General features: G+C 44.0%; 1 protein-coding gene across 1 annotated transcript in view; it reads left to right on the plus strand.

Moving 5' to 3' along the window:
* Positions 1–463: 463 nt before the first annotated feature.
* The window catches only part of LOC126108553 (ankyrin repeat and protein kinase domain-containing protein 1-like), an 87,547-nt gene continuing 73,785 nt past the window's right edge, over positions 464–14,225 (plus strand). Inside the window, exon 1 of the mRNA XM_049913839.1 lies at positions 464–599. The gene's annotated coding sequence lies outside the window, so the exon portion shown is untranslated. The remainder of the gene's footprint in view (positions 600–14,225) is intronic.

Genomic DNA, 14,225 nt, shown 5'->3' on the forward strand with positions numbered 1-14,225 from the left:
CCGACATTGTGCAAGCTCTGTTGCCTGTGTCTATGTGCCTGTGGTTCTGTCAGTGTGATCATGTGATGTATCTGACCCCAGGAATGTGTCAGTAAAGTTTCCCCTTCCTGGGACAATGAATTCACGGTGTTCTTATTTCAATTTCCGGGAGTGTAATAGTGGTATCGACGACTACTGTCGAGGAAAAGTAATGCCAGAGAAGGATGTCGCGTTACAAGGTGCACTGTAGAATGAATTTCAGAATTCTAAGAGGGCGAGGACTACTTGTTTTTGTACCTGTTGTGTGCAATACCGTAAGTCAGACGTGTCGTTTCTGAGGAAGGCCGAGGAAAGAATGACTCGCTCGCAATGCAACGTTCTGTCGTAGTACTTATCGAGTCGGTTCATTTCCCGGAAGAAAGCTCTACGAAGCGAAGGTAACGCTTCGCGCGTTTCGTCTTTTCCGGCAGTATTCGGAGAACGGGTCACGTGACGGCAGAGCTGCGGTGGCGCCAGCCACCTGTTGCTGGAACAGTTGCTGGCGAGGCGTAGCAGCTGCGAGACGTTTCTCATCTCGACCCCGGGCCAGGCGTGTGAGTGCGTGCGTGTGCGTACAGCAGGTAGGGGCGTATCACGTCTGCTATCATCGCTCTCTTACACCCAGTATGCTACATTTCTCTATTTTTTTTTCAATGATTCGCTGTACAAAAAGGCTTGACTTTGGTTTAGGGTGACATGCAAATATTTTAATATGTTATTCTACAAGTAAAACTAAAGAGAAAAGTTCATATATACATTGGTCCACAAATGTTTATTTACGGATTTGCGGCTAATAAAAGATTTTGCCTGAAATTTAGCAACTTCACTAATATCAAGCCATCGTAATACTATACGAGATTAAAGTAAAGCACGATTTCCATTTATTTTGTTATTATTGGTCTGGTGAATCTAATAAAACATATGCCATTCACATATATGTATTGTTTGTTCTACTACTTGGTTGATGGTCTTTCAGAATTCACAAGGCAAGTTCATTCATACCTTGTAAACCAATCATTCGTAGTTACATTTCTTTATGTTTGAAAATATGATTACACAACCTTTTCATGGTGTCAGCTGCACGGGTACTCAGCTTTTGGCGTCTCCATTTGGTTGCTGTCTTCAATAAACTTCCGAATTTGAGGTGTAAGTTATTCTTGCGCCAGCGGGACTGGAAACATTCGTTACATATATTCCATGTTTCGAAGGACTCATAGCCCTCCCAAATTTTACAAGCGTTTCATATACAGTCACATATTCATCAAGAGAGTACTGCACCATGCAGTTTTTTGTGAACAGGTGAAAGATATTTCGTACAGGAGTCAATTTATCCCATATTCCTCTGTCGGACATAGTTGACTTATTATCAAGTCTTAGACAGCAACCTGAACCTCCTGTAGACTTGTTGCAGAATAGAATATTTATAATCCTGTGCCTCCTCTGTCCAAGTATTCCTGTAAATTTACCCTAAGCAGCCTTGTACCTTACACCAAAATTAAAAAAAAAATGGTTGAAATGGCTCTGAGCACTATGCGACTTAACATCTGAGGTCATCAGTTCCCTAGAACTTAGAACTACTTAAACCTAACTAAACTAAGGACATCTCACACATCCATGCCCGAGGCAGGATTCGAACCTGCGACCGTAGCGGTCGCGCGGTTCCAGACTGAAGCGCCTAGAACCGTTCGGCCACACCAGCCGGCCCACCAAAATACATCACACCAATAAAGGCTTCAATTTCAACTCTGTCTGTCTCTAAAATTAGCAGACATGATGCATAGGTCAATACACGTCACTACTTCACCCAGTATTTCATCAGTGAAAAACAACCACCACATCTCCATTTCTGTCTTTTTATCCTTCGCCTATTCCCCTCACACCTAAAAGATGAGATAAAAATATTATATGAGGCCCTCATACGAGGATTAGGAATGTGCTTCATCCATTGCCTGTACCAAAAAATAATTTTAGTATTATTCTGATTTGTATCACTGTCATCCCAGCTTTCTTCACTTTGTGTATCGTGTTCACTGCACAATTTAGTGTCTGTGTCTAAACCGTCTTCACCTCGTTCTTCTCTAGTCATTTCATTTACCAATGTATAGTTACACATGTGGATCTTCCCTCTCATCCATTGTAGCTGTCGTCTGAAAGAAGCGATGTGATTGAGCGCGCTGAATATGAGCTAAAATTATACACTCCTGGAAATTGAAATAAGAACACCGTGAATTCATTGTCCCAGGAAGGGGAAACTTTATTGACACATTCCTGGGGTCAGATACATCACATGATCACACTGACAGAACCACAGGCACATAGACACAGGCAACAGAGCACGCACAATGTCGGCACTAGTACAGTGTATATCCACCTTTCGCAGCAATGCAGGCTGCTATTCTCCCATGGAGACGATCGTAGAGATGCTGGATGTAGTCCTGTGGAACGGCTTGCCATGCCATTTCCACCTGGCGCCTCAGTTGGACCAGCGTTCGTGCTGGACGTGCAGACCGCGTGAGACGACGCTTCATCCAGTCCCAAACATGCTCAATGGGGGACAGATCCGGAGATCTTGCTGGCCAGGGTAGTTGACCTACACCTTCTAGAGCACGTTGGGTGGCACGGGATACATGCGGACGTGCATTGTCCTGTTGGAACAGCAAGTTCCCTTGCCGGTCTAGGAATGGTAGAACGATGGGTTCGATGACGGTTTGGATGTACCGTGCACTATTCAGTGTCCCCTCGACGATCACCAGTGGTGTACGGCCAGTGTAGGAGATCGCTCCCCACACCATGATGCCGGGTGTTGGCCCTGTGTGCCTCGGTCGTATGCAGTCCTGATTGTGGCGCTCACCTGCACGGCGCCAAACACGCATACGACCATCATTGGCACCAAGGCAGAAGCGACTCTCATCGCTGAAGATGACACGTCTCCATTCGTCCCTCCATTCACGCCTGTAGCGACACCACTGGAGGCGGGCTGCACGATGTTGGGGCGTGAGCGGAAGACGGCCTAACGGTGTGCGGGACCGTAGCCCAGCTTCATGGAGACGGTTGCGAATGGTCCTCGCCGATACCCCAGGAGCAACAGTGTCCCTAATTTGCTGGGAAGTGGCGGTGCGGTCCCCTACGGCACTGCGTAGGATCCTACGGTCTTGGCGTGCATCCGTGCGTCGCTGCGGTCCGGTCCCAGGTCGACGGGCACGTGCACCTTCCGCCGACCACTGGCGACAACATCGATGTACTGTGGAGACCTCACGCCCCACGTGTTGAGCAATTCGGCGGTACGTCCACCCGGCCTCCCGCATGTCCACTATACGCCCTCGCTCAAAGTCCGTCAACTGCACATACGGTTCACGTCCACGCTGTCGCGGCATGCTACCAGTGTTAAAGACTGCGATGGAGCTCCGTATGCCACGGCAAACTGGCTGACACTGACGGCGGCGGTGCACAAATGCTGCGCAGCTAGCGCCATTCGACGGCCAACACCGCGGTTCCTGGTGTGTCCGCTGTGCCGTGCGTGTGATCATTGCTTGTACAGCCCTCTCGCAGTGTCCGGAGCAAGTATGGTGGGTCTGACACACCGGTGTCAATGTGTTCTTTTTTCCATTTCCAGGAGTGTATTTGTGTTAGAAAAAGAGGTATCGCGTTACTGTGGGTCCTACAGACCCAAACGAAAATTACCAAAAATTACCTCCTTGCTACCGGCGCAGAGTGGAGTCAAATCGCAAAAAGATGGCCAAAAGTCGAAAACGTTATAAATTCGGGGGGTTTTCGGGGTCCGAAGTCAAAATTTAAAAACAGAATGGCGGATTTAGAATTAATCAATTTTATAGAGAAAATACAACATATATCCATATGTTGTGTAACACAATAAAACATACAATCGGTTGATTGAAAGTTCATAGGTCTTCATCCGAAGGATAAATTGATGCACAATCAGTTGATTGAACTTTTAAATCGCTGGAACGTACTGTACTTGTTGGTATACGTGGCGCAACTAAGAATGAAACTGCTTCTGGCAACGAGATCGAGTTTTCTCGAGTAAATTCGCGCAAACTTCAAATAAATGGATCGGATATTAATAATGAGCGTAAAAGAAGTTCAAAAAATGTTCAAATGTGTGTGAAATCTCACGGGACTTAACTGCTAAGGTCACCAGTCCCTAAGCTTACACACTACTTAACCTAAATTATCCTAAGGACAAACACACGCACCCATGCCCGAGGGAGGACTCGAACCTCCACCAGGACCAGCCGCACAGTCCATGACTGCCGCGCCATAGACCGCTCGGCTAATCCCGCGCGGCGTAAAAGAAGTATTCCATTGTTTTGGAAAATATAATATCTATATAGGAGGATAGTTCGATATTTAACCTCGTTACTATTATTCATTCCAAAATATTATTTGAAAAGGGGAAGAGTATATTGATAAAAGGGAATTACGTATTACAGAACTCGAAATACAGTGAATACTGCAGATAAATTCAAGGAAAAGAGCAACATTCCGCTTCGTTGATGTACGAAATTCAGCAAACTATGTTGCACGTTGCAAGAGTTAGTACCAATGACGCAGTTGCAGCTAGATGCAGTAAGTTTTAACTTTTTTCATTCAATAATAGTTCCATCTACAGCATAGGATCGGTCAGATCGTTGAACTTTGCAGAGCTTATTTACTTTTCTCCACGTGTTTAAAATTTTACGTTGTAATTTTCCGTTCATTTGGACATAAATGATTCATTTATTGCTATTGCGTTGACTATTATTACTAATATTGTATTGCAATGATTTTCTACTTACTTTCGTCTATTGATTTCATCGTGAATGGAAATCGATTGATTTTTAGAGATTTGGCGCCTATTTGAATGCAACGTTGAAATATTTGCTGCCCTCCAACTGTTCTACAGCAGCAGGTATAGGGAGAGGCTAGGGGGCTGTGGCGATCGGAATTCGACCTTCGGACCCTTACCCAACCTAAGCCGCGACTAGAAATTACCGTAAGGTGAACTTATTTTTTCGACTTTTGCCAGCTTTTTGGTATTTGACCCCACTGTGCGGTGGTTCTGGCAGACCCCCAGACACGTAAAATTTACTCCCAGACATTGGACTTGAACCCGTATTCACCAATCACATTTAACAACAGTGAAAGATAAGAAGCTACACGAAATACGGCATCTACATCTACATCTACATCTACATCTACAGCCATACTCCGCAAGCCACCTGACGGTGTGTGGCGGAGGGTACCTTGAGTACCTCTATCGGTTCTCCCTTCTATTCAAGTCTCGTATTGTTCGTGGAAAGAAGGATTGTCGGTATGCCTCTGTGTGGGCTCTAATCTCTCTGATTTTATCCTCATGGTCTCTTCGCGAGATATACGTAGGAGGGAGCAATATACTGCTTGACTCTTCGGTGAAGGTATGTTCTCGAAACTTTAACAAAAGCCCGTACCGAGCTACTGATTGTCTCTCCTGCAGAGTCTTCCACTGGAGTCTATCTATCATCTCCGTAACGCTTTCGCGATTACTAAATGATCCTGTAACGAAGCGCGCTGCTCTCCGTTGGATCTTCTCTATATCTTCTATCAACCCTATCTGGTACGGATCCCACACTGCTGAGCCGTATTCAAGCAGTGGGCGAACAAGCGTACTGTAACCTACTTCCTTTGTTTTCGGATTGCATTTCCTTAGGATTCTTCCAATGAATCTCAGTCTGGCATCTGCTTTACCGACGATCAACATTATATCATCATTCCATTTTAAATCACTCCTAATGCGTACTCCCAGATAATTTATGGTATTAACTGCTTCCAGTTGCTGACCTGCTATTTTGTAGCTAAATGATAAAGGATCTATCTTTCTGTGTATTCGCAGCACATTACACTTGTCTACATTGAGATTCAATTGCCATTCCCTGCACCATGCGTCAATTCGCTGCAGATCCTCCTGCATTTCAGTACAATTTTCCATTGTTACAACCTCTCGATACATCACAGCATCATCTGCAAAAAGCCTCAGTGAACTTCCGATGTCATCCACCAGGTCATTTATGTATATTGTGAATAGCAACGGTCCTATGACGCTCCCCTGTGGCACACCTGAAATCACTCTTACTTCGGAAGACTTCTCTCCATTGAGAATGGCATGCGGCGTTCTGTTATCTAGGAACTCCTCAATCCAATCACACAATTGGTCTGATAGTCCATATGCTCTTACTTTGTTCATTAAACGACTGTGGGGAACTGTATCGAACGCCTTGCGGAAGTCAAGAAACACGGCATCTACCTGTGAACCCGTGTCTATGGCCCTCTGAGTCTCTTGGACGAATAGCGCGAGCTGGGTTTCACATGACCGTCTTTTTCGAAACCCATGCTGATTCCTACAATTTCTAGTCTCCAGAAAAGTCATTATACTCGAACACAATACGTGTTCCAAAATTCTACAACTCATCGACGTTAGAGATATAGGTCTATAGTTCTGCACATCTGTTCGACGTCCCTTCTTGAAAACGGGGATGACCTGTGCCCTTTTCCAATCCTCTGTAACGCTACGCTCTTCTAGAGACCTACGGTACACCGCTACAAGAAGGGGGGCAAGTTCCTTCGCGTACTCTGTGTAAAATTGAACTGGTATCCCATCAGGTCCAGAGGCCTTTCCTCTTTTGAGCGATTTTAATTGTTTCTCTATCCCTCTGTCGTCTATTTCGATATCTACCATTTTGTCACCTGTGCGACAATCTAGAGAAGGAACTACAGTGCAATCTTCCTCTGTGAAACAACTTTGAAAAAAGACATTTAGTCTGTCATCCTCTGTTTCAGTACCATTTTGATCACAGAGTGTCTTGACATTTTGTTTTGATCCACTTGCCGCTTTGACATAAGACCAAAATTTCTTAGGATTTTCTGGCAAGTCAGTACATAGAACTTTACTTTCGAATTCATTGAACGCCTCTCGCATAGCCCTCCTCACACTACATTTCGCTTCGCGTAATTTTTGTTTGTCTGCAAGGCTTTGGCTATGTTTATGTTTGCTGTGAAGTTCCCTTTGCTTCCGCAGCAGTTTTCTAACTCCGTTGTTGTACCACGGTGGCTCTTTTCCATCTCTTACGATCTTGCTTGGCACATACTCATCTAACGCATTATGTACGACGGTTTTGAACTTTGTCGACTGATCCTCAACACTATCTGTACTTGAGACAAAACTTTTGTGTTGAGCCAACAGGTACTCTGAAATCTGCTTTTTGTCACTTTTTCTAAACAGAAAAATCTTCCTACCCTATTTAATAGTCCTATTTACGGCTGAAATCATCGATGCCGTAACCGCTTCATGATCACTGATTCCCTGTTCTGCGTTAACTTTTTCAAATAGTTCGGGTCTGTTTGTCACCAGAAGGTCTTATATGTTATCGCCACGAGTCGGTTCTCTGTATAACTGCTCAAGGTAGTTTTCAGATAAAGCACTTAAAAAAATTTCACTGGATTCTTTGTCCCTGCCACCCGTTATGAACTTTTGAGTCTCGCAGTCTATATCCGGCAAATTAAAATCTCCACCCAGAACTATAACATGGTGGGGAAATCTACTCGAAATATTTTCCAAATTATCCTTCAGGTGCTCAGCCACAACAGCTGCTGAGCCAGGGGGCCTATAGAGACATCCAATTGCCATGTCTGAGCCTGCTTTAACCGTGATGTTCACCCAAATCATTTCACATTTCGGATCTCCGTCAATTTCCTTCGATACTATTGCACTTCTTATCGCTATAAACACGCCTCCTCCTTCACTGTCCAGCCTGTCTCTGCAGTATACATTCCAATCTGAGTTTAGGATTTCATTACTGTTTACGTCTGGTTTCAGCCAACTTTCTGTCCCTATTACTATATGGGCGTTGTGACCGTTTATTAATGAGAACAGTTCTGGGACCTTTCTATAGACGCTCCTGCAGTTTACTATTAGCACATTAATATTGTTATTCCCGGTTGCATTTTGCCTACTCCTACCTCGCCGCGTCTCAGGAGGCGTCTTGTCGGGCTTAGGGAGGGGATTCTCTAACCTAATAGAGAAAACACTATACCGCGTTGAATATCGAAGACACCAATAATACTACCAAACATAAACTCTAAACCACTTCTAACTTCATTCAAAAGCTTTTTTTCCTTCAACTTAATGTAACAATGCAAATGTGTAGCATTATCTTATTATAGTGTATAGTGTTTAAAATGTAGCGACAACTGATCACCGGCATAGCCCTGGGTCTGCGAAACGCGACAGTAACTTCCAGTTTTGTAAGACGCGAAATTATTAAGTTAAAAATATGAAAGCGCCAACAGGTACCGAGTACTGTCTGCCGCTGTACGGTGTTTCCTGGTGTGGGAGGCAGTCTAGATGCTCGCTCCCCGCTTTGTCACCCTCGGATCTCGCGTTGTTACGTCGTGCCTGCGTTGTCACGAAGTGAGTCACACTCGCAGAAGTTAAACAACAGGGCGTTTCTGATGTTGGCGTCCTTTGAAACTGAGAACTGTTGCGGACGTACTCGCAGACGCGGCCGTGAAGTAGGTCGACCTGGTGGTACTGAGGTGCCGATTCCGCACAGCGACGGAGGGGCAGACAACTTTTGCGCTGCTAAAGAACTGCCAGTTCGTTATGTGAACGCAGCCTTTTCCGAATTTTTCGAGAGAAATAGGCCGAGAAATGTGTCCGTGTAGGCAGACGATGGCGAACAAGAAAGTCGTCGAAGCCTCGCCCCGAAACTAGCGTGTTTATCGCTGCCGCTTACTTAGCTACTGTCACGCCATTACTCCAGCCAACGTGTAAACAACCTTCCCGCGTCACAGAACAGCTGTAGTACACAGAGGTGAAGACAAGCCTACACTGGGGGAACCGAGCTTCGTCAGGCGGTCGCCACTGGCCGCCTTCGACACTTCGCGCGTCCACAACGTTCGCAATGGCACTAACAAATGCTCGAGCGTTTTTTACTTCGACATTCTATAAAAAAAAAGATGGTTCAAATGGCTCTGAGCACTATGGGACTCAACATCTTAGGTCATAAGTCCCCTAGAACTTAGAACTACTTAAACCTAACTAACCTAAGGACATCACACACACCCATGCCCGAGGCAGGATTCCAACCTGCGACCGTAGCAGTCCCGCGGTTCCGGACTGCAGCGCCAGAACCGCACGGCCACCGCGGTCGGCAAGAAAAAAAAAAATTCCTGTCTTATTGTCTGGCTAGTTGACAACGAAACAGTTATCTTTCCCGTTATTGGTCGTAATTTTGGATGCTGCTGGCAGTTCAAGTAATCCACTGTACGTAACATGTTGCAACAGGTTTCAAGAATGAATCAAATGGTTCAAATGGCTCTGAGCACTATGGGACTCAACTGCTGAGGTCATTAATCCCCTAGAACTTAGAACTAGTTAAACCTAACTAACCTAAGGACATCACAAACATCCATGCCCGAGGCAGGATTCGAACCTGCGACAGTAGCGGTCTTGCGGTTCCAGACTGCAGCGCCTTTAACCGCACGGCCACTTCGGCCGGCTAAAAATGAATCGCTGACTGCATTACTCCTGGTACACCTCACGCATAGGAGAAGTATCGCTGAAATTTCGTAATTATACTACTGACAATTAAAATTGCTACACCACGAAGATGACGTGCTGCAGACTCTGCCAGTCAACAGACGAGGTCGGCCTGTACGCTCTTGTGCCCTAGGTGTCCCTTGACGTTTCCACTTCACTATCACATCGGAAACAGTGGACCTAGGGATGTTTAGGAGTGTGGAAATCTTGCGTACAGACGTATGACACAAGTGACACACAATCACCTGCCCACGTTCGAAGTCTGTGAGTTCCGCAGAGCGCCCCATTCTGCTCTCTCTCACGATTTCTAATGACTACTGAGGTCGCTGATATGGAGCACCTGGCTGTAGGTGGCAGCTCAATGCACCTGACACGTATTTGGGGGTGTCCGGATACTTTTGATCACATAGTGTATATGGTGATCGGTGTTAAGATCACAGGTGTCACAACCTGCAGACATTGACCCTGCGTCGCCTTCATTTGCTAGTAATTTTCGGAATTTTGTGTGACTCTCAATGGCATTAAAAAGCGACGTTATACAGGGTGATTCAAAAAGAATACCTCAACTTTAAAAATGTGTATTTAATGAAAGAAACATAATATAACCTTCTGTTATACATCATTACAAAGAGTATTTAAAAAGGTTTTTTTTTCACTCAAAAACAAGTTCAGAGATGTTCAATATGGCCCCCTCCAGTCACTCGAGCAATATCAACCCGATACTCCAACTCGTTCCACACTCTCTGTAGCATATCAGGCGTAACAGTTTGGATAGCTGCTGTTATTTCTCGTTTCAAATCATCAATGGTGGCTGGGAGAGGTGGCCGAAACACCATATCCTTAACATACCCCCATAAGAAAAAATCGCAGGGGGTAAGATCAGGGCTTCTTGGAGGCCAGTGATGAAGTGCTCTGTCACGGGCTGCCTGGCGGCCGATCCATCGCCTCGGGTAGTTGACGTTCAGGTAGTTACAGACAGATAAGTGCCAATGTGGTGGCGCTCCATCCTGCTGAAATATGAATTGTTGTGCTTCTTGTTCGAGCTGAGGGAACAGCCAATTCTCTAACATCTCCAGATACTGTAGTCCAGTTACAGTAGCACCTTCGAAGAAAAAGGGACCAAAAACTTTATTGGCTGAAATGGCACAGAAAACGTTCACCTTAGGCGAGTCACGTTCATACTGAGTTGTTTCCGCGGATTCTCAGTGCCCCATATACAGACATTGTGACGGTTGACTTTCCCGTTAGTGTGGAATGTTGCTTCATCACTAAACACAATCTTTGAAACGAAAGATTCATCTGTTTCCATTTGAGCAGGGATAAAATCACAGAAATCGATTCTTTTAATCTTATCAGCTGCAGACAGTGCTTGAACCAATTTCAGACGATAAGGTTTCATAACTAACCTTTTTCGTAGGACTCTCCATACAGTTGATTGTGGAATTTGCAGCTCTCTGTTAGCTCTGCGAGTCGATTTTCCTGGGCTGCGAACAAATGCTTGCTGGATGCGTGCTACATTTTCATCACTCGTTCTCGGCCGTCCAGAACTTTTCCCTTTGCACAAACACCCATTCTCTGTAAACTGTTTATACCAACGTTTAATACACCACCTATCAGGAGGTTTAACACCATACTTCGTTCGAAATGCACGCTGAACAACTGTCGTCGATTCACTTCTGCCCTACTCAATAACACAAAAAGCTTTCTGTTGAGCGGTCGCCATCTTAGCATCAACTGACGCTGACGCCTAGTCAACAGCGCCTCAAGCGAACAAATGTACAACTAAATGAAACTTTATAGCTCCCTTAATTCGCCGACAGATAGTGCTTAGCTCTGCCTTTTGTCGTTGCAGAGTTTTAAATTCCTAAAGTTGTGGTATTCTTTTTGAATCACCCTGTACAGTCCGGTTTTCTGGTGTAGTGAACAGGATAACAGCTTAAATAGAGGACGTCGTAGGTGCGCATCTTGTCAAGCGCACAATTTATTTTAAATCTTTAACGAAATGACTTTGGCCTTCATTGTTATTCAATCATTTGATTTAAATGTAATTTTTTAAGTTCCATTTCTTTGCTACATAATTTTAATCATAATATCAATTTGTACGTTTGCTCCCATTTTTCCTATAATTCTTTCTCCACCTGAAATCTTTATTCATGTGTTTTAATTAATTTTATATGTTAATTTCGACTTAATTTCTTTTGTTTTGTCACCTCGTTGTTTTCGTCCCCATTATTGCATTCTCTATATTTATTTTCGATTTTGCTTGAATATCTTTCTACTTAGAACTCATCTTTCATTTAAATTTCGATCTGCATCTTTTCGTGCATAATGCAGTAGGTATTTAGGTTATGTTTCAAATATTTCTATGCCAACTACCGTTCAATAAAGAAATCTACATCTGAAAGCAAAAAAACATTTTTCACTTCACTGCCAAATATAAATATTATTTGGTCTTTTGTTTTATAACTGATAGATTAGAGATCTTATGATAATTCAATATCACAAAAGCAAATTTTATCATATTCATATTCACAAAACTTCCGACTCGAAGTAGGACGATGTAAAGAAAAAAATGAAACAAATGAGTAAGTTCATACGGTTATTAAAACGATAGAGGAATGGAATTATATTTGAATCAATTAATTGAATAAAAATGATGATAAGCCGTTTCGAGAAAGATCTAAAAAGTAAAAAAAAGCTTACCACACCTGACATGATTTGAACCCACAACCTCCTCTACTTGAAGCTGTTAACCTATCATTATACCACGCAAGCAGACTGCATTATGCGATTTCTTTTAACGCTATTAAGTATCGTACAAAATTTCGGAATTTTTTTTCGTCAATTACTCGTGAACGAGGACCTCACCAGGGTGAATGTGCTGCGATCGATACACAGATTACCGTATATATAGTTCCAAAAAGTCGATAGCACTGCCAGGAACCTCTCTTCTTATTCGCGATAATTGTTTCAATAATTAAATTGAATAACTCAATTCCCCGTAAGTATAACTAGATTCTAGATTGGCTTCAGAATTCCGAAACTAATATGAAATATTTTCACATGTCGGTGTACCTGAAACATGAACATAACCTTTTTACTTTGGGTATGGTTCTAAATTTCTCATGTAGCTATAAATTTCTTTATCGGTGAGAGTTCCAACATAAGCTTTCTCGCAGCAGAAATTGTGTGAAGATTGAAAGGTAGGAGGCGAGGTACAGGCGAATATAGAGCCGTGAGGACGGGTCGTGAGTCGTGCTTGACTAGCTCAGTCAGTAGAGTATTTTCCCATGAAAGGCAAAGGTCCCGAGTTAGAGTCTCGGTCCGGCACACAGTTTTAATCTGCCATGAAGTTTCGTAAACTTTTTAGGTTTGTCATTACCGTGGCTGATTTGAGTACTGAATTCCTCCCATGCCGTAGTAAAATTCTGTGACACTTTTAATGTATTTAGCATACGTTACATCAACACTAGCTCTCTAAGTATTTTATGGGTTAAGCTGCGTCGTAGGGTGTGGGCGGATAGCTAATCAGGCAAGAACCAAGGAGCCACGCTGAAACGTCGTTCGGTACGACGTCATCTGTTGTGCCAGTAAGTGTTTGGAGAGAGACGAGATACAGATATGACAGCACGTGGCAGATCAAAGAAATGTCCAAATGTGTGTGAAATCTTATGGGACTTAACTGCTAAGGTCATCAGTCCCTACGCTTACACACTACTTAACATAAATTATCCTAAGGACAAACACACACACACCCATGCCCGAGGGAGGACTCGAACCTCCGCTGGGATCAGCCGCACAAACCATGACTGCTGTGCCTAAGACCGCTCGGCTAATCCCGCGCGGCGTGGCAGATCAACGTGGAAATTTCACCTGCGCCAACGACAATGTTCGGCATCAATGTACAGAGTCGGAGAACGTTTTGCAATACGCTTACGACAGGTGTAAGCCGAGGGAAGTTTTAACCGTGTTACGAAGTTGGTACGAAAGCAAACAGAGCTTCACTCCATATTCGGACGTAGACGAATCCGCATGGGCATACAAAAACGAAACAGAGCCAAAATTAGCACAAGGAGAGCCATGCGTGTTCAGCTAATTTATAAAATGAAAATTCCATTATCGACTTGACAGAAAAACCTAGGACATTTTGGTCTTATGTTAAGGAGTTCGCGTATGGATTGATTTGATGTGGATTGATTTGATGTGGATTGATTTGATGTGGGACTAGCATAAAACATTAATTGTGGAAAAGGTAGACGCCAGACTGAGATTCGATGGAAGAATTCTGAGGAGTGTACTCCATCAATAAAGCAGGTAGTTTACAAAACACTCGATCGGCCAATACTTCAGTACCGCTCGTCAGTCTGGGATCTGTACCAGACTGGACTAAGATAGGAAATAGAGGAGATCCAGACTGACTTATGAGCGCTAAGGCGTCGGGGAGAAGCGTTTTGCCACATGGGGTGGTTTACTGTTAGAATTGCCGAGAGCGTACGTATCTCGAGGGGTCAACGAATGCTTAGCTTCCTCTTACCTACATTTCGTGAAAAGGCCCTGAAGATAAAATCACAGATTCGAGCCCACACGGAGGACTACCAGTAACTGATCTTCCCGCGAACTACGACTGGAAAAG

This window comes from Schistocerca cancellata, chromosome 11 (assembly GCF_023864275.1).
Source record: "Schistocerca cancellata isolate TAMUIC-IGC-003103 chromosome 11, iqSchCanc2.1, whole genome shotgun sequence".
Lineage (NCBI taxonomy): Eukaryota > Metazoa > Arthropoda > Insecta > Orthoptera > Acrididae > Schistocerca > Schistocerca cancellata.